Source organism: Stomoxys calcitrans, chromosome 5 (assembly GCF_963082655.1).
Source record: "Stomoxys calcitrans chromosome 5, idStoCalc2.1, whole genome shotgun sequence".
NCBI lineage: Eukaryota > Metazoa > Arthropoda > Insecta > Diptera > Muscidae > Stomoxys > Stomoxys calcitrans.
This window is the reverse complement of record NC_081556.1, coordinates 34,922,261-34,943,294: the sequence shown is the minus strand read 5'-3', so window position 1 is coordinate 34,943,294 and position 21,034 is coordinate 34,922,261. Positions and strand designations below refer to the sequence as shown.

Genomic DNA, 21,034 nt, shown 5'->3' with positions numbered 1-21,034 from the left:
AGGAAGGACTGCGTCACAAATTCTGCACGTCTATCCCTTCTAGACCAGAAAAGGAAATGGAAACTACGGGGGATATAGACATAGTGGTCAAGCGGATTACGAAGGCCCTGAATGACTCGCTTGTGTCAACAAGTCCTAATGCCAATCCAAGTGGCAAACAGCTACCGCCATGGTGGACTCCAGAGCTGGTTAGTCAAAGGAAGAACTGCAGAAACTCTTCAACAAAGGGAAAGCCACAAGAGCACCACACGATTGGGACATCGATAAGGCTGAGCTAAGAAAATGTATGGGCGAGCTGGGAAAGGCTCAGAACAAATCCTGGGTAGAATTCTGCAGCTCCGTAGAGGATACATCTGAGGCCTCTAAGTAAAGGAAAATTATGTCCTCGAGACCTATTTTTGTTGTGTATATTCAGAAGTCAGAGAATGAATGGATAATGTCTAGTGAGGAAACACTACAATTACTCGTTGATGCACATTTCCTGGGAAATTCCCCTAGGGTCAACGTGGCGCCAGAAGAGGTTGTCACTGATATGCATTCGCTGGAAATTATAAGGGGAATTGTATCTGGCCGAAAGTCCTTTGGGCGATAAGAAGTTTCGACTCTTTTAAGTCGCCAGGCCCTGATGATGTATCACCGATTGAATTATAAGTTGTGTCTGATAGACTGGTCCCTTGGCTTAGGGAGATATACTCTGCTTTTATCAGCATGTCTTGTCATTTTCCTTCCGAAAGCACTTGGATTCAGGCCCCATTTCGAGCCTACGTCTACATAGTGCCCAACATCTGCAAGCCTTCTCAGTACGCTCCTGAATGAGACATTTCCAATTCAGTTTCATGGTCAAGATCACACCTATGTATATGACCTTGTCAGATATCGAAATCGTCTTATTGAGGAAACGTGGTGCGTTAAACTGGCCCACCTTCATCTTCCTCATGAACAGGCATATTTCAGTCTTCTCTTGGTTAACATTGAGACCTCTGAGTCTAGCTCAGTCATATGCCATATGCAAGACCCTTTCGGCCCTTCGGCATAGCTGGTTCGAATCCTTTTTCCTTAAAAGGATTATAACATCGTCTGCGTAGCAAATGGCTTCAAATCCCTCTGTTATAGACCATATATGGTAATCACCCATTGGAGTGGCATTGAAATGCCCCCCTGTGGCGTGCCTTCTGCCACTTTCTCCCTTATATTTATGTCAGGGTACACACAATTTATCCACCTGTTGCTTAGCATATGGTCTATCCAGTCTCTAAGGACCGGGTCCACCCAGTACTAGTCTAAGGATTGGATCGGTGTGTCGGTCCGCACATTGTTAAAAGCCCCTTTGATGTCAATGCATACCGCCAGGGTGTACGTTTTGGCATCGAAGGATTCTTCTATTTTATACACAACCTCGTGCAGGGCAGTCTCCACCGACTTTCCCTTGACATAGGCATGCTGTTTGTATTTGAGCAGTTCACTGGATGTCCTACTCTTAAGTGGAAATGACATAAGACTTATAGGTCTGTAGGCCTTTGGTGCCGCATAACTTGCCTTGCCGGGCTTGAGTATAATTGAAATCCACCGTAGCGCAGAGGTTAGCATGTCCGCCTATGACGCTGAACGCCTGGGTTCGAATCCTGGCGAGACCATCAGAAAAAAATTTCAGCGATGGTTTTCCCCTCCTAATGCTGGCAACATTTGTGAGGTACTAAGCCATGTAAAACTTCTTTCCAAAGAGGTGTCACACTGCGGCATGACGTTCGGACTCGGCTATAAAAAGTAGGTCCCTAATCATGGAGCTTAAAACTTGAATCGGACTGGACTCATTGATATGTGAGAAGTTTGCCCCAGTTCCTTAGTGGAATGTTCATGGACAAAAATTGCAAAAATTGCCTCCTGCCAGGCTTTCGGAGTATATGCAAGTCCCAGGCATGCTGAGGAAATATTGGTCAGGTAGGGCACCAATGCCTCCTTCTAAGGTAACGTCGGAAATATTCCATCAGGTGCGGGTGACTTAAATGGTTTGAAGCTCCTCGCCATAAATTCCGTAATTATAAACCTTCGATCAACATCATTATTCCAAGATTCCGGTGTCTCCGTGAGTCCCGTCGTATCCTGCGGAAAATGGGGTTTCACCAAAGACTCAACATATCCTCCGTTGTCTCTGCTCTCACTCCCATGTCGTCTACTAAAGTTTTAGTTTGGACATGGGTTTTTGAGAGAAAATTTTTTACCTTGGCGGGTATCGTTCTGCTTTTATCAAAGTTTTTCCTCTACATCGCTTAAGAATTGTGGGGATATTGTAGTTCGATAATTTTTTAGATTGAACTACAATAGAAGCATGAGCCATCTTAAAGATGGCTTATGCAGGTCTTCTTTATTATATGTTCCCATCTCTGTGAACGTTTCCAACAATTGCACAAAGCTTTAATACCCTTTATACCAAAGCTTTGATGTAGGTCATAGGACAAAGAGATTCTCATTGTATTATTTCCAGTTGAGGTATTTATTTTGTCTTCCCCTCCAAGTAGACAACACCTCCTTACCACACTCTCACTTTGTTATGGATACAAGACCAACTAATTTCCATATAAAACAAAATGTCTTTCTTTTACAACCACCAGCTAAAAGGAGGGTTGGCTGCAGCGTGACAAGTCTGCCAAAAATGAAACGTTATACTGACACTTTAAGCGGGTTCATCCCTTACATCAATGCCCTGCCATAATACCATCAGTCAGTTGAGACACAAAGCCCCCCAGAGTTGGAGGCAATTACATTCGCATGGAATACCCAAAAGATGATAACAAAATTCCAATGAAGGGCAAAGATCAATCAAACGTGCCCCAAGCCATTGGATATGGGCGTTGTGGCAAAACAAAATAAATAAGACAAAAGAATAAAAAACCATCAAAAAAAAAAAAAAAAAAAAAAAAAAAAAAAATAATTCCTGTGCCTTACGCTGCTGAAAATTTGAAAGCTGAAAGTTGACAGATATATAATGCCTAAACCGTGTTGCGTTCTTATGTCAAATATTTTGGGCAAATATTTAATGACAGCACAGCAAAGTGTCATTTACGAAGAAATGAAATAAATTTCCAAATAGCAATTTCAAAGTGCTGACCAAGAAACTGTATTATGCTGGAAGGCGTATAAAATTGAAAAAAGAGATTTCTGCACACAAAAAAGACCATTTTTTTATTTGTCGAGAATATTAGACTACTAAATTTAAAACTAAAAAAACATTGATGTCCTGAAATAAGAAATGGTATACACAGACTTTGAAAGTCATGAATCTTTAACAAGTAAAAACGTGGTAAGTTGGGCCGGGCCGAATCTTATATACCCTCCACCATGAATCGCATTTGTCGAGTTCATTTCCCGGCATCTCTTCTTAGGTAAAACAGGATATAAGAAAAGATTTGCTCTGCTATTAGAGCGATATCAAGATATGGTCCGGTTTTGACCACAATTAATTTATATGTTAGAGACCTGTGTAAAATGTCAGCCAATTCGAATAAGAATTGCGCCCTTTGGGGGCTCAAGAAGTAAAATTAGAGATCGATTTATATGGGAGCTGTATTGCCCTATAGACCGATTCAGACCATAATAAACACGTATGTTGATGGCCATGGAAGGATCCGACGTAGAAACGTACATTTCAGGCAAAACGGATAATAATTGTGACCTCTAGAGGCTCAAGAAGTCAAGATCCCAGATCGGTTTATAGGGCAGCTATATCAGGTTATGAACCGATTTGAACCTTATTTGACAAAGTGGTTGAAAGTAAAAGTAAAATACGTCATGCACAATTTCAGCCAAATCGGATAGGAATTGCGACTTCTAGAAGATCAAGATGTGAAGTCCCCAGATCTGTTTATATGACAGCTATATCAGGTTATGGACCGATTTAAACCATACTTGGCACAGTTGTTGAATATCACAACGAAACACGTCGTGCAAGATTTCATTCCAATCGGATAAGACTTGCGCCCTCTAGAGGCTCAAGAAGTCAAGACCCAAGATCGGTTTATATGGCAGCTACATTAAAACATGGACCGATATAACCCATACTTACAGCAGTTGTTGGAAGTGATATGAAAACACCACGTGCAAAATTTCGGTCATATCGGACGAGAATTGCTGACTCTAGAGGCTCAAGAAGTCAAGACTCAAGATCGGCTTATATGGCAGCTATATCAAAACATGGACCGAATTTGCCCATTTACTATCCCAACCGAAAGTGAATGGTCAAAGGAAGTATTTGTGCAAAATTTCAGGCGGCAAGCTTTACTCCTGCAAAAGTTAGCGTGCTTTCGACAGACGGACGGACGGACATGGCTAGATCGACATAAAATGTCACGACCATCAAGAATATATATACTTTATGGGGTCTCAGACGAATATTTCGAGGTATTACAAACATAATGACGAAATTAGTATACCCTCCATCCTATGGTAGAGGGTATAAAAAGGCGTTCAGTTAGGCTGGGCCGATCTTTGCATACCCATCACCTCGGATATATAAGTAAACCACCTTTCGTCAAAATCCGGTGAAAAATGCATACCTTACGCCCCATAGCAGCAATATATAAATATTCTCGGATAATCGGACAATAAATGCGCCTTTTATGGGCTCAAAACCCTAAATCGAGAGATCGGTCTATATGGCAGCTATACCCAAATCTAGACTGATCTATGCCATATTGCAGAAGTATATCGAGGTGCTTAACTTAGCTCATTGTTCCAAATATTGGCAAAATCGAACAATTAATGCGCCTTTTATGGGCTTAAAACTTTAAATCGAGAGATCGGTCTCCATGGTAGCTATATCCAAATCTGAAGCGATCTGGGCCAAATTGAAGAAAGATGTCGAGTGGCCTAATACAACTTACTGTAACTAATTTCAGCAAAATCGGATAGTAAATGCGTCTTTTATGGGTCAAAGACCCTAAATCAGCGGATCGGTCTATATGGCAGCTATATCCAAATCTGAACCGCTCTGGGCCAAATTGAAGAAAGATGTCGAAGGGCCTAACACAACTTACTGTCCCTAATTTCAGCAAAATCGGATAGTAAATGCGGCTTTTATGGGTCTAAGACCCTAAATCGGCGGATCGGTCTATACGGGGGCTATATCAAGATATAGTCCGATATAGCCCATCTTCGAACTTAATCTGCTTATGGACAAAAAAAAAAAAGAATCTGTTCAAAGTTTCAGCTCATTATCTCTATTTTTAAAGACTGTAGAGTGATTTCAACAGACAGACGGACGGACATGTACTGATTGTCTGAGATTTTTTCGATGTGTTGCAAACGGAATGGCAAAATGAATATACCCCCATCCCTTGGTGGTGGGTATAAAAACGCGAAGGAAACCACACGCAATGGTAAGGTGAACAAGCTAGAACCTTCCCTGTTCCTAGCCGAGATCGAGCGACATACGCAGGAATCCGAAGCCAGCGGAAATGCCTCAATAGCAGCGAACAGCATCACATCCTTAATTGGTAAGGGATGTGATAAAGAATGCCTAGGGTTAAGGGACCAAAATCAAACAGAGGCACAGTACAATGGTGGAATGACTCAATCGATGAACACAGACGTGATTGCATCCGAAAAGGGCGACAGTACACCAGAGCTAAACGCAGGGGCGCAACAGAAGCAGAGCATATCCAATATGCAAAATGCAAATTTTGCCCATGAAAATTCCACTAAGGAACAGGGGCAAACTTCTCACATATCAATGGGTGCAGTCCGATTCAAGTTTAAGCTCAATGATAAGGGGACTCCTTTTTAAAGCCTAGTCCGAACGGCGTACCGCAGTGCGAAACTTCTTTGGAGAGAATTTTTACATGGCATAGTACCTCACAAATGTTGCCAGCATTAGGAGGGGAAAACCACCGCTGAAAATTTTTTCTGATGGTTTCGCCAGGATTCCAACCCAGGCGTTCAGCATCATAGGTGGACATGCTAACCTCTGCTCTTCGGTGGTCTCTGCGGTATTAGTGGCACCAAAATGTATAAGGGGAGACATAGCTACACCAGAGACCTACCCATCCGAAATCGCCATCACGCGCATCATCTAGCAGATCCTACATATATGCAGCCAAATCCTCAACCTTACCAGCATCGTCTACACCACAGCCACCGGAAGGGGTTCTTAAATCAGCCACAGGCTCCCGATTCGGCGGCCCTGCAGCCCTTTTCACATTTCCATAAGTGCGACTATTGAAATGGATATTACCCAAGAATTTCTGCAGATGATCCTGCCTAACACGTTATACAGCGGCATGTATTATACTGTCCAAATTCCGAACGTCGGCCCTCAGCACTGCACGCCTCTTTGGATCCGCCAATCTATGCTATGCCCCGCAAAGCCTCCAACGATCCACAAAAAACCTGTCCATGCGCGAAGGCAATACAAACACGCAGCCAAATCCTCAACCTTACCAGCATCGTCTACACCACAGCCACCAGAAGGCGTTCTCAAATCACCCACAGGCTCCCGATTCGACGGCCCCGCCGCCCTTTTCATATTCCCATAAGTGCGACTATTGACACGGATATTACCCAAGAACTCCTGCAGATGATTCTGCCTCAAACGGTATATAGTGCAGTGTATAATTCTGAAAATTCCAAATTCCGAACTTCGGCTCTCAGCACTGCATGCCTCTTTCGATCCTTCAATCTATGCTATGCCCTGCAAAGCCTCCTACGATCCCCAATATACCTGTGCATGCGCGAAGGCAATGCAGGCATACCCCTAATCGCACGAATCCTGGGCACAGAAGCCTCAATCGCACCTCGAAAGTCCTCACCCAAGTCCTCAAAGCACAGGCCAATCTCCTCTACTGACGCATTTCTATTAACAGGCAGCAAACAAGCCACCAAACAGCGCCCCAACAACGATCTATTGGGTTGCCTAAAAAGTAATTGCGGATTTTTTAAAAGAAAGTAAATGCATTTTTAATAAAACTTAGGATGGACTTTAATCAAATATACTTTTTTACACTTTTTTCTAAAGCAAGCTAAAAGTAACAGCTGATAACTGAAAGAAGAAAGAATGCAATTACAGAGTCACAAGCTGTGAAAAAATTTGTCAACGCCGACTATATGAAAAATCCGCAATTACTTTTTGGGCAACCCAAATATCGACGTGCGTCCATCCGATTGAACTCGAACTCGATAGTGCAACATCGACCATCACCAATCGCTGGGAGCCAGATGCGCCATTAGGCCGCGTTGGCTCATCAGCAGGGCAAGTAACAAAATTGGACGATCGCAGGAGCAGATCCTCTATGCTCCTAACTCTCGTGTTTGACTCCAGACCCCACACGAAGGTTTTTTCGCATTCAGGTCTGCACTAACAGCCATCTCACCACTCCCACTACTCTCATCGATTCCAAATCACCAGGCAAAGAATCATCTCCCGGTCTAAGATCGAGTGAAGCAAAAGCGATTGAAGAGCCATCTCTAAGTCGTATCCTAACCACTCCACAGCACCCGTGTCAACCATGACCCTCTTACACGCAAACGTCTCCTTCACAGGGACAGCAGTACCGCCACCACCACGTTTAATCCTGTTTAGACGAAAAGCCACATCCTCACCACACACGACACCACAGCACCCGTGTCAACCACAACCCTCTCACACGCAAACGTCTCCCTCACAAGGACAGCAGTACCACCACCACCACATCTAATCCTCTTTTGACGAAAAGTTCTATATTCATTTAAAGCGAATTTGTGAGAGTTCGAGAGCTTATGCTCCGCCAAAAGCAGCACATCCGGATCTCGCTCCCTCACAAAAGCCTGTAGGTAGTGTCTATTAACCAGTGACACGCATGAGTTAACATTGAGAAAAATGATGGACATAGAACTAGACATCGCACATCCTCAACCATCCTGCGATAATAGGGAGCAAAGCGCCTCATTCTTGCAAAAATCCACGATCGAAATCGAACAAATTTTTACCAAAATTGCCAACTTTTATCCTCTGGATAGAAAGTGAAAAATTTCGTAATGATTGAGTAAAAATGTTTCGTAGTTTGCTTATTGGTATCGAAAGGAAAAAATGGAGGGTATGCGTTTCTCTATTTTACACAATTTTTCTCCTCTATAGCATGGGACGTTCTTATGAGCTCTTTCTGACTCCAGAGATTTGCCGGAAAATGCCATAATGTGAGGTGTCTCCATAAAACCTCTGAAATTTAGTTCATAGCGTAAGTATAACGAATGCAGTTTCGCGTTTGCGAATTGCAAATTTTTCCCATGAACATGGGAACACGGCAAACTTCTCACATATCAATGAGTGCAATCCGATTCAAGTTTAAGCTCAATGATAAGGGGCCTGCTTTTTATAGCCGAGTACGAACGGCGTGCCGCAGTGCGACAACTCTTCGGAGAGAAGTTCTACATGGCATATTACCTCACAAATGTTGCCAGCATTAGGAGGGAAAAACCACCGTTGAAAATGTTTTCTGATGGTCTCGCCAGGATTCGAACCCAGGCGTTCAGCGTCATAGGCGGACATGCTAACCATGTGCGCTTACCTGCGAATAATGCTTTGAGTAAACCTCATTGAAAGCATTTCTACTTGTATCTACTTATGCTCACTTACCAATTTTTTTTACACCACCCCTCAGAGCAGACAAAAGGATAACCTCAGAGGCTTCGATCAACCTGCCTCTTCATTATGCGAAAATTCAATTTTCCAATGATTTATTTTAATTGAATTTATAGACTTGATTGCTTTTACAAAATTCACCCTTGACACCAGAGCTCCTTCTGCTGCTGCCTCTGCTGCTGCTGGTACTATTAAACCCTCCAAACACATATACGCCATAAATGATTTTTTTGGTACGCTGTAAAACAGGAAGGGGGGTCGAAGAGCATATAAAGCTTATTTGACAGACTTGCATTGTGCTCAAGCGATAGAAGTGTTCTTGACTTCTCAGTTGATTGAGAAAAAGTCCCAAATACAATTTTATTTATTTATTTTTATTTTTTTTTATTTATCATCAAGAACTGTGGGCTGTGCAGTATGAAACACCCACTCAAAGGATCAATTCGTCAGTGCAAGTGATGGGGGAAAATTGATTTTCGCATATTAATAAAGAGCTCAGAAATAAAATTATAGATGAATGAATAAAAAGCCTATGATGAAATTGGTTTATGACATGGTCTTTATCATGCACCGTTTTTTTGTTCATTTGTTTAAAATGTTGTGTAATTTTTGCGAAACAATACTCAAGTTATTGTTGGTTGGCGCAAGTCGGTCGAGAGATTATTAATTGAATTTTGGAATAATGTGTGGCTAAAAAAACCAAGTTGCGGCTCTAGTATTTTCCTAAGGGATGGATAAAAACATCCTTTTTATATACGAACCATCGAAGCACGGGGTATTCATTTTGTCACATCCAAATATCTATTTCCGACGTCCCTCCTTTGAGCTTGTTCACATAGCTGAAAGTAGAAAGAGTTGCTCTTATAGCTTTCCTAAGATCCGCCATGGAGATTGTTCGCTAGCTCGGATCGTAGGGAGAATATTCCCAGTCGCGGAGATTCCCTTGCAACCTATCCTTGGCCTTGTTCGCTCAGCCGGACTGGGTATTTCCAAATGTGTATTTCTGAACCTTCCTTTAAGCTTATTCACATAGCTGAACTTTGAATAAGGCGCTCTTAAAGCTTTCCAACGATTGTTCGCTTAGTTCGGATGTAGAGAGAGAGAGAGACCTCCAATATCAAACGATACTTCGCAACAACTTTAGTTCATTTTTATACCCTCCACCATAGGATGGGGAGTATACTAATTTCGTCATTCTCGAAATATTCGCCTGAGACCCCATAAAGTATATATATTCTTGATCGTGGCGACATTTTATGTCGATCTAGCCATGTCCGTCCGTCCGTCGGTCCGTCCGTCTGTCCGTCCGTCTGTCCGTCTGTCCGTCCGTCCGTCTGTCGAAAGCACGCTAACTTCAGAAAGAGTAAAGCTAGCCGCTTGAAATTTTGCACAAATACTTCTTATTAGTGTTGGTCGGTTGGTATTGTAGATAGACCATATCGGTCCATGTTTTGATATAGCTGCCATATAAACTGATCTTGGGTTTTGACTTCTAGAGCCTCTAGAGTGCGCAATTCTTATCCGATTGGAATGAAATTTCGCACGACGTGTTTTGTTATGATATCCAACAACTGTGCCAGGTGTGGTTCACATCGGTTCATAACCTGATATAGCTGCCATATAAACCGATCTGGGGACTTGACTTCTAGAGCTTCTAGAGGGCGCAATTCTTATCCGATTGGAATGAAATTTCGCACGACGTGTTTTTTTATGATAACCAACAACTGTGTCAAGTATGGTTTAAATCGGTTCTTAACCTGATATAGCTGCCATATAAACCGATCTGGGGACATGACTTCTTGAGCTTCTAGAAGGCGCAATTCCTATCCGATTTGCCTGAAATTTTGCATGACGTATTTTATTTTTACTTTCAACAACTGTGTCAAATAAGTTTTAAATCGGTTCATAACCTGATATAGCTGCCATATAAACCGATCTGGGATTTTGACGTCTTGAGCCAATAGAGTGTTTATTAGGGTCTGAATCGGTCTATAGCCCGATACAGCTCCCATATAAATCGATCTCTCTATATTACTTCTTGAGCCCCCAAAGGGCGCAATTCTTATTCGAATTGGCTGACATTTTACACAAGACTCCAACATAAAATTGAATTGTGGTCCAAACCGGACCGTATCTTGATATCGCTCTAATAGCAGAGCAAATATTTTCTTTTATCCTTTTTTTGCCTAAGAAGAGATACCGAGAAAAGAACCCGACAAATGCGGTCCATGGTGGAGTGTATATAAGATTCGGCCCGGCCGAACTTAGCACGCTTTTACTTGTCCTAACTCTCTCCGTAACTCTCCTCGCTATCTACGTCTCACATTGCAGACATCGCTCATCTCTCCTTAGGGGGAATCTTCCCATTCGTGAGGATTCCCTTATAACATTTCCTTGGCCTTGTTAGCTCAGCCGGAGAGAAGAAAGATTTCTCAAGAGCACTTTCTCTTTCTACACTTCTCTTAGGAGCTTGTTCGCCTAGTTCAGATGTTGAGAGAGAGAGAGACCTCCAATATTAGACGATACTTCGCAGCAACTTCAGTTCATTTTCCTAACTCTCTTGGTAACTCTCTTCGCTATCTACGTCTCACATCGCTCATCTCTCCTTAGGGGGAATCTTCCCATTCGTGAGGATTCCCCTATAACATCTCCTTGGCCTTGTTAGCTCAGCCGGAGTGAAGGAAGATTTCTTAAGAGCACTTTATCTTCCTACACTTCTCTTAGGATTGGAGGCCACCGTAGCGCAGAAGTTAGCATGTCCGCCTATGACGCTGAATGCATGGGTTCGAATCCTGGCGAGACCATCAGAAAATATTTTCAGCGGTGGTTTTCCCCTCCTAATGCTGGCAACATTTGCGAGGTACTATGCCATGTAAAGCTTCTCTCCAAAGAGATGTCGCACTGCGGCACGACGTACGGATTCGGCTATAAAAAGGAGGCCCCTTATTATTGAGCTTAAAACTTGAATCGGACTGCACTCATTGATGTGTGAGAATTTTGCCCCTGTTCCTTAGTGGAATATTCATGGGCAAACTTTGTATTTGTAAATTTTGGGATTACAAGGCAATTGTGAGACCATTGCTGTTATTTGGGGCACTGGTATTGTGTAATGCTGTAGAGAAGAGAAATCGCAGCAGTGAATTCCAGATAGTGCAAGGACTCTGCTTCGGAATCACGGTAGCGTTGATGTTCATCCAAAACTGTTGATGTACATCCAAAACTGTACCGCCAAATTAGCTATTAGTCTGAGGGTATGGCATACTGAAGTAGAAAGAATACGGCCGCCGTTCCATTCTGGATACCATGGATGCGGTTGGCAGACTGGGAAGGTTCTCAAACTAAGCAGCACAGAGATCAATATGAGAAAGCCTCTTTGGGTTCCGCTTTCCCGAAAGGTTGAATTTGGAGGCGAATTCCTATACTTGGACAGAATGAGACCTCGGTCTTTACAGGTGGTTCCAAGACCTTTTCAATCACACTTTCACTTCTCACAATGGTATAACAATGGGACAGACTGGCCCCCGAGTGAACTCACTTTTCATGGTGGGCTTTTTTTTCAACCGCAACCTAAGCCCGGTATAAGTCTAAGGCCATATTCTTATGTCCGTCCGTCTGTCTGTTAAAATCACGCTACAGCCAACAACAAGTAAAAGCGTGCACCACCATGAGTTCTGCTTAAAATTTATCCTTATCAGCCTAGTTTGTATTTGAAGTATTTTGTAACAACAAAATCTGGTATTGGTAGAGGGTTGTAGGGTCTCAAGAAGTCATATTGGGTTTTCGGTTTTGTTTTTTGCTGAAATTTGGGACAGTGAGTTCTGTTAGGCCCTTCGACATCCTCCTTCAATTTGGTCCAGATTGGTGCAGATTTGGATATAGCTGCCATATAGACCGATCTCTCAATTTAAGGTTTTTGGTCCCTAAAAGGCGCATGTATTGTCCGATGTCGCCAAAATTAGGAACAGTGAGCTAAGTTAAGCCCCTTGACATACTTCTGCAATATGGAACAGATTGATCTAGATTTGGATATAGCTGCCATATAGACCGATCTCTCGGTTTTAGGTTTTTGGGGCCATAAAAGGTGAATTTATTGTCCGATGTCGTGAAAATTTGGGATAGTGAGTTACGTTGGGCCCCACGACATACATCTACAATGTGGCTCCGATCGGTCCAGATTTGGATATAGCTGCCATATAGACCGATCTCTCAATTTAAGGTTTTGGCCCCTAAAAGGCTCATTTATTGTCCGTTTTTGTTACGGCTCATTTATTGTCCGTTGTGTTACGACCTTCGTTATCCTTCTTCAATTTGGCCTAGATCGGTCCAGAGTTGAATATAGCTGCCATATAGACCGACCAAATACTTGTAAGCATTTGGTCCAAATCGGAACATATTTCGATGCAACTGCTATGGTGCATAGAGTATGCCTTTTTCACATGATTTTGGCGAAAGGTGGTTTACATATATACACGAGGTGGTGGGTATCAAAAGTTCGACCCGGCCGAACTTAACGCCTTTTTGCTTGTTTTTTACCTGCTGTCGCAGTCGCCATCCATGTTTCCCGTAATCACTCTTCAATTTTCTCTTCGCCCGTCCATATTGACTATTATTTTCCGCTCTTTGAAATTTGCCTGTGAAGTTTTGACGGCACTCAGAAATGTTCCAGGAGTTTAAAAGAAGTTCATTCTGTAAACGTAAAATTTGCTCACAGCAGCGGCAAATGGTGACCATGTAGACTACTTGTCTACATAAAATAACAAAAAAATTAAATAATTTTTTTTTTATTTTTCCGCTAAATTATGAAAATCTGCTGCGGTGGCAAAACCCAACCAACCAACCAATTCATGGCTATAAAATTCTCACAACAAGCGACACTTTAAAGCCAGCTACAAATAAAGTGGTGACTTACCTTGCCGGAATTGTTGGTGTTGGTAATAATGTTAACGCTGTGATATCACGAAGGACATTTTATGACTTGGCCATGTCATCAAGCTGCTACTCTGACAGAAAGGAAACAAAAATTTTATTGACCCGAAATCATCAGGGTTGGTATGGTATATGTCATAAAAATCTCCGTCAACAAAGGTAGGTTTTATTACTCTCCATTGGACAGGTAACAAAATGTTGAATATGAAAAGCAATCAAAACCTACAGCAAAGTAACCAAAGCTACTGAAAATATTAAAAACAAATAAGCTTTGGGTCAATTTCCCGAGATTATTTGTGGCTAGACCCTAACAAGGTGGTCGAAATCAATTACATGCTTCACGCTTCACCGTAAAGGGAATTGGGGAGCTGTAATTGAAGATTTGGATGTAAGGCCTAAGCAAAGAAAACCGAAGGATAAAAAAGAAGGAATTTTTCAATATGCGTGTATTTAACTTTTTCGTTGTCCTATACAAATTTTAAGCACTAAAATAGAATCTTTATTAAGCCCACAGATATGCAATGTGGTTTTGCTTCAATGTCTTCTTCTTGCTTCCTTTATTTCTTCTTCTACTGTTCTGTTTGATAAATTGATGGCTAAGATTGATTGAAGGTTGCTTCCCCATCGCTTATTGTGTGTTTGTGTGTGTGTGTGGGCGGGTTTTTCGGGGCTTTTACATTTTGCCAAACTGAGGCATAGCTAATGAAAGATTTTAGCATTATTTTAATTGGATTGAAATTTCGAAAGGCAAACTTGACAGACGTATTTTTTTCCTTACCATGACAGCGTAGAAGTTTTTATTATCCTTTAAGATGGATGAACACAATTCGATATTATGGAAATGAGCATATTATAATACGGCTTCCCAAGACTTGTCCATCAACTGGGACGACGTGTGATAAATGAAGTGTTAATTATGGGAAAATGTACCAAAAATTGACAACTGCTTTTGGATGTTATTTTCTAGGAACATGTAAAGTGAAGTTTAAGTGAAAAACATAGAGTGTTTTAGAAGGAATTTACTTACAAAAGGAAGATTGCGTAATAAATGTTCACTTCAGACGGAGAGACGGATAAACGGACGGATAGACGAACAGATAGACGGATGAACAGACGGACGGACAAATGGACGGTCAGACGAACGGACAGACGGACGGACAGACGGACGGACAGAAGGACGGACAGACTGACGGACAGACGGACGGACTGACGGGCGGACAGACGGACGGACTGACGGGCTGACAGACGGACGGACGGACAGACAGACGGACGGACAGACAGACAGACGGACGGACAGACGGACGGACAGACGGACGGACAGACGTTCGGACAGACGGACGGACAGACGGACGGACAGACGGACGGACAGACGGACGGACAGACGGACGGACTAACGGGTGGACAGACGGACGGATTAACGGGTGGACAGACGGACGGACATACGGACGGACAGACAGACGGCCAGACGGACAGACAAACGGACGCACAATCGGACAGACGGATATGGTTAGATCATCTTAGATTTTTACGCTGATAAAAAATACATATAACTTATAGGGTCGAAAATGGATATTTCGATGTGTCAAACGCAATGACAAAATGAATATACCCCCATCCTTCGGTTGTGGGTATAAAAATGGAACGATCTGGACCATACTGGGCATAGATATCGGAGGGTTTAACATAACTCACTATGCCCTTTACGGGGTCGAGATCTTACAATGTAGAGGAGAATGGTGTATATGGCAAATTCTAATTTTTCCCCTGAACATTTCGATTAAAGTTTAATCTCAATGATAAGGGGTCTACAGTCTTTAAAAATAGAGAAATTGAGCTGAAACTCTGCTTAGGTACTTTTTTGTCCATAGGCAGTTAAGTTCGAAGATGGGCTATGATGATTTTCGAGAGGAGAGTATCAGTGAGAATTCAAGTGGCACTGGCTCTTAATTAAATACTGAGTGCCAATGATACTTGCGATGACAAGGCGAGTTATTGGCGACTTCAAATAACCAATGGGCAACATCAGCGTCTGTTCCCAGGTTCGGAGCGGCTGGCGGCGAGTGTCGGATTTTGGAGCAAGCAGCTCCCACAACAAGGGATACATGTGCAATCCCACACAACCCATGAGGTTGGGGCGCTGGGCCAGTAATCCGCCCCCAAAGGAATAGTAAAAACGGACCTCCCCCCTAACGTTGACGACCCACGCAAACGAAAAAAGGACCATGATTTGCCGATCTGCACCTGGAATGTCCGCACTCTTTATAGAGAAGGTGCAGTATACGCGCTGGTGGATGTATTAGAGAAGTACATGGCAGATATTACTGCTCTACAAGAAGTGCAATGGGCTGGGAATGGCGTCACTACAACACCAAACGGTGACGAACTATACTATAGCTGCCATAACACGAGGCATGAATTTGGGTGTTGATTTGTGGTAAGTGGGGACTGAAACACCTTGTCTCAAGCTCTACTCCGGTGGATGAGAGGCTAGCTCCAATCCGCATAAAAGCCAAATTCTTTAACATCAGCCTTATTTGTGCCCATGTTCCGATGGAAGACAAAGACGAGCAGACTAAGGATATTTTCTACGAGCGCCTAGAGAGAGAATATGACCGCTGCCCCGCACATGATATTAAAATCGCTCTGGGAGATTTTAATGCGAAGATAGGGAAGGAAGAAATTTTTGGTCCAACAGTCGGAAAGTTTAGCCTCAACGAAATAACGTCCAGTTATGGGTTGAGGCTAAAAGATTTCGCCGCGCCAAAAAACATGGTAGTAGCACCAGATTTAAAAAAAAAAAAAAAAAGTTAAAGCGTGCTAAGTTCGGCCGGGCCGAATCTTATATACCCTCCACCATGGATCGCATTTGTCGAGTTCTTTTCCCGGTATCTCTTCTTAGGCAAAAATAGGATATAAGAAAAGATTTTCTCTGCTATTAGAGCGATATCAAGATATGGTCCGGTTTGGACCACAATTTAATTAAATGTTGGAAACCTGTGTAAAATGTCAGCCAATTCGAATAAGAATTGCGCCCTTGGGGGCTCAAGAAGTAAAATAGAGAGATCGATTTATATGGGAGCTGTTTCGGGCTATAGACCGATTCAGACCGTAATAAACACGTATGTTGATAGTTATGAGAGAAACCGTTGTACAAAATTTCAGGCAAATCGGATAATAATTGCGCCCTCTAGAGGCTCAAGAAGTCAAGATCCCAGATCGGTTTATATGGCAGCTATATCAGGTTATGAACCGATTTGAACCTTATTTAACACAGTTGTTGAAAGTAAGAATAAAATAAGTCGTGCAAAATTTCAGCCAAATCGGATAGGGGTCTCAGACTAATATTTCGAGTAGTTACAAACAAAATGACGAAATTAGTATACCCCCATCCTATGGTGGAGGGTATAAAAATGCAAATGCAAATTTTGCCCATGAACATTCCAGTAAGGAACAGGGACAAATTTGTCACATATCAATGAGTGCAGTCCGATTCATGTTAAAGCTCAATGATAAGGGGCCTCCTTTTTATAGCCGAGTCCGAATGGCGTGCCGCAGTGCGATATCTCTTTGGAGAGAAGTTTTACATGGCATAGTACCTCACAAATGTTGTCAGCATTAGGAGGGAAAACTGCAACTGAATTTTTTTTTGTTGGTCTCGCCAGGATTCGAACCTTTGCGCTAGTCAACATAAAAATATTCACAAAGCAACATGGCTGTCACCCGATCAAAACACGAGGAACCAAATTGATCACGTTGTGATAGATGGAAGGCATTCATCCAGCGTGTTAGATGTACGATCGATCCGTGGAGCGAATATAGATCATTACCTTGTTGCAGCAAAGGTTCGCACCCGTTTGAACATGGCGAGGAAAGTACGATCTGACACTGCACGGAAGCTGGACATTGAAAAGCTGCAAACACAACAGATGGCAAGGCATACTTCACTCGACTGACTCAACTGCTTGATGAAAGCACTCTGATGATATAATAGCGCAGTGGCAAACTATGGCCCACTCCAATGCGGCGAAATCCGTATTTGGTTAAGGAAGCCTCCTCAAAGAAACTCATGGTACGACCAAGAGTGTCGAGAAGCTATTGAAGCCAAGAATTCGGCATATAGAGCAACCCTGCACATAGTAGCTACGCGCCAGATGAAGGAGAGGTATCGGGAGAAAAGGAGAGAGGAGAAACGTCTATTTTGCAGGAAGAAAAAGGAAGTGGAAAGCCGTGAGTGTGAGCGAATTGAGATGTACAAGGGTCAGAATGAAGTCCGGAAATTCTACCAAAGAATTAAACATCAAACAGATGGCTTTGGTGCAGGTACATCCTCCTGCAGAGACAAAAAAGGAAATCTAGTTACTGACACAGATAACATGCTGAGGATATGGAAAGAACATTTCACTCAACTGCTAGTGTCCGACGTTGGCGGCGAAGGGGATACCACAGAACCAATCCCTGATGATGGTATAGAATATTTACCTCCTAGTCAGAATGAGGTCCAATTAGCAGTGACCCGACTAAAGAACAACAAGGCAGCAGGAGCCGATGGGTTACCCGCTGAACTATTTATGATCGAAGGCGACACGCTGATAATGCGTATGCATTAGCTTATCTGCGCAATCTGGTTAGAAGAACGCATACCCGATGATTGGAACCTCAGCATAGTATGACCCGTACACAAAAAACGAGACAAGACGGAATGTGCCAACTACAGAGTCTCTTCCCCATCACATACAAGATACTCTCGAGCATATTGTATGAAAGATTAAAACCTAAAGTCAATGAGATGATTGGGCCCTATCAATTTAGCTTTAGACCTGGTTAGTCCACCCTGGACCCGATATTCACACTGCTCCAAATCCTGGAAAAGACCCGAGAAGGACAAATCAACACCTACCCTATCTTTGTTGACTACAAAGCCGCTTACGATTCCCCTTTACGTTCAAAGGTATTTCTTATTTCTTATTATGTCTTAGTTTGGTATCCCCGCACCTCTCGACAGACGAAGTTTACACTACACAAGACACTGATACTGCCCGTGCTGCTATATGGTTGTGAGGCATGGGTGCTTGTGAGGGCAGATGAGGCAATTCTTGTAGTATTTGAGAAAAAGATGCTTCGTAAAATATATGGACCAGTTTGAGTTAATGGAGAATATGGGTGACTTATGACCCACGAGTTGTATGACGACGAAATCATAGTTACACGTATCAAAATACAACGGCTGCGTTGGCTAGGTCATGTTGTCAGAATGGATGAAGAAGCTCCAGCAAAGAAGTCTTTTGAAGGCAAACACGGTGGTACACGTAAACCGAGAAAGATCAAGTGGTGGGAAACACCTCGAAACATGGTTTCAGAGATTTTTAGAATGAGCGCAGAAGATCGAGGAGCTTGAAACGCTATTCTACGTTCGGCTAGTGGAACAAATGTTCTGTCATAGCCAGTTAAAGTAAGTATGTAAGAAGGGTTTCCCGTTTCCATCACCCCACCAGGTTTTTGTAATCTTCATGATAATGTCTCAGAGAATCATTGTGCAACAACTGATGAGCCATCTCCTTAGACCCCAAACCCACCGCTTCGATACAATTTAGACCTGAGCTTGTTGAATTCATAGAACACAACTCTTTTTAACTTGTTGAGGTCTCAGTTTCCCATCAGCCTCATACAATCCATGATTCATACTGTCGGTGATTCAAAGATTAGGATAGCAGTTCCTCTAGTCTTACATGGTCTTCGAGATAGGATATTTTCCTTTCAATGATTCCTAGGGTCAAGAAAGGATATCTCCCTTTCAATGATTCATACTGTCGGTGATTCAAAGATTAGAATAGCAGTTCCTCTAGTCTTGCATGGTCTTCAAGAAAGGCTATCTTGCTTTTGTTATAGGGTTTCAATCAAAGCTGTCCTTAATAGCATTAGCACTGATGTATCGATCGTTCAATTTATCGTCTTAATAATCTACAGAGAGCACATACAGGAATCGCCCAGGTCGAACCTAAGACATTTCCACTTGTTTACACTGAAGCGATTCTGTCTTCATTGCAAAGAATAAATTAGAATGAATTTGTCCTATTATTGCTCTGGCATTTTGTTATGTGGCATATGGCCTTATTGCAATGAATTGAAAAGCTATAAAATTATTACTTTAATAATTCATGTGCAAATGTCATATCGATAAATAAACCTCAAAATGCCAAAGGTCGGTATTATTCAATTGGCTTCATGAATTTTTAATTATCAACAAATTAAAATTCATATTATTTTAAATGCATTTTAAATATTCTACATTATCTGTTGTTATCGTTTGGCCCATAATAATAATCAACATTATGATTATTGTATGGCTGGCAATAAGCTGGCAACAATTCGAATTGAAATTATGAATGTACGAGTATTTAACTCCTGAGAGACCCATACAATATTGCGTGGTTTCACGACAAAAAAAATATTATTCAAATGCAATACTTTGCGAAAAATATGTGCTGCATAGGTGAGCAACATGCCTTCCAAGTGCATTTGGAAAGTCGGTTTCTCTTGTTCCTTAATGGAATGCACGCGGTTTATCTAAGTCATTTTTTACCTTAATAATATATTGCGTGGAAATGTATGAAATCTTGTCTTCATCTTTACACTCTATTTCATTTTGAGTACAATGCTGGCTTGTTATGCAACGGAAAATGTTGGAAAAGTTTGCTTGTAGTCTGGTATGCAAAATAACTATCATTGACTTTAGGAAAATACGGATGTGTACGTTGAGCAACATTGCCAAATTTCCAAGTTGCTAAAAACAAAAACTAAACTTTAACAGGATATGTCAACAATTCGCTGAGAAGTAAACTAGCAAGCCATAAGGGGAAGTTAAGTCAAGAATTATGAGTGCCACGATGATGTTGGTGATGAGAACGTTAAAAAATAAAAAAGGTGATGCATGTGTTTGCCAAAAAAAAAAAAAAACGAAAAATACATTGAGTTTATGGTGTGGCAGAAGTGGAAGTACAAAACTTTCAACGTAAGCTGAAATTTTTCTGACATGGTACAGAGCAGAGAAACATTTTTTATAGTTAAGATATGTGTTGAAAAAAAATTGGGGGGGAAAAATCATTCCGAGTTACAATAAAGTTGGTGTTGACATGAAATGACGCTGCTTTAACTTTAGAAACGGGTAAATATGGCCTTGAGTTTAGCAGTTTGAAATGTATTTTAGAAATATTTACCACACATAATTTTCAGCTCCTGAAAAGGCAAATTTGTCCATGGGATCATTACATTAGGGAACAGAGACAAACATCTCCTATATTATTGAGTGCCGTCCGATTCAAGTTTAAAGACAATAATAAGGGACCTGCTTTTAATAGCCAAAGCGACACCTCTTTGGAGAGAAGTTTTTATTTTAAGCTCCCTTGATTTGAAATGTTAATAAAATCTAAAAACAAACTGGCCTCCGAATCCATTATTAGACATTGCCAGAGGCCTAAATCTATTTTTATACCCTTCACCATA

The 21,034-nt window shown here is 41.9% G+C and overlaps 1 protein-coding gene and 1 long non-coding RNA gene across 2 annotated transcripts in view; both read right to left on the bottom strand.

Annotated features, from left to right (window-relative positions):
- The window catches only part of LOC106089588 (metabotropic glutamate receptor 2), a 492,052-nt gene that overhangs the window by 252,443 nt on the left and 218,575 nt on the right, over window positions 1-21,034 (bottom strand). The gene's annotated exons all lie outside the window — the stretch shown is intronic.
- Window positions 13,966-14,436, bottom strand: LOC106090767 (uncharacterized). Its single transcript, XR_001221894.1, has 2 exons — window positions 14,313-14,436; window positions 13,966-14,233 (listed from the first exon to the last, which is right to left on the bottom strand). It is a non-coding gene; the product is annotated as an uncharacterized LOC106090767 (long non-coding RNA).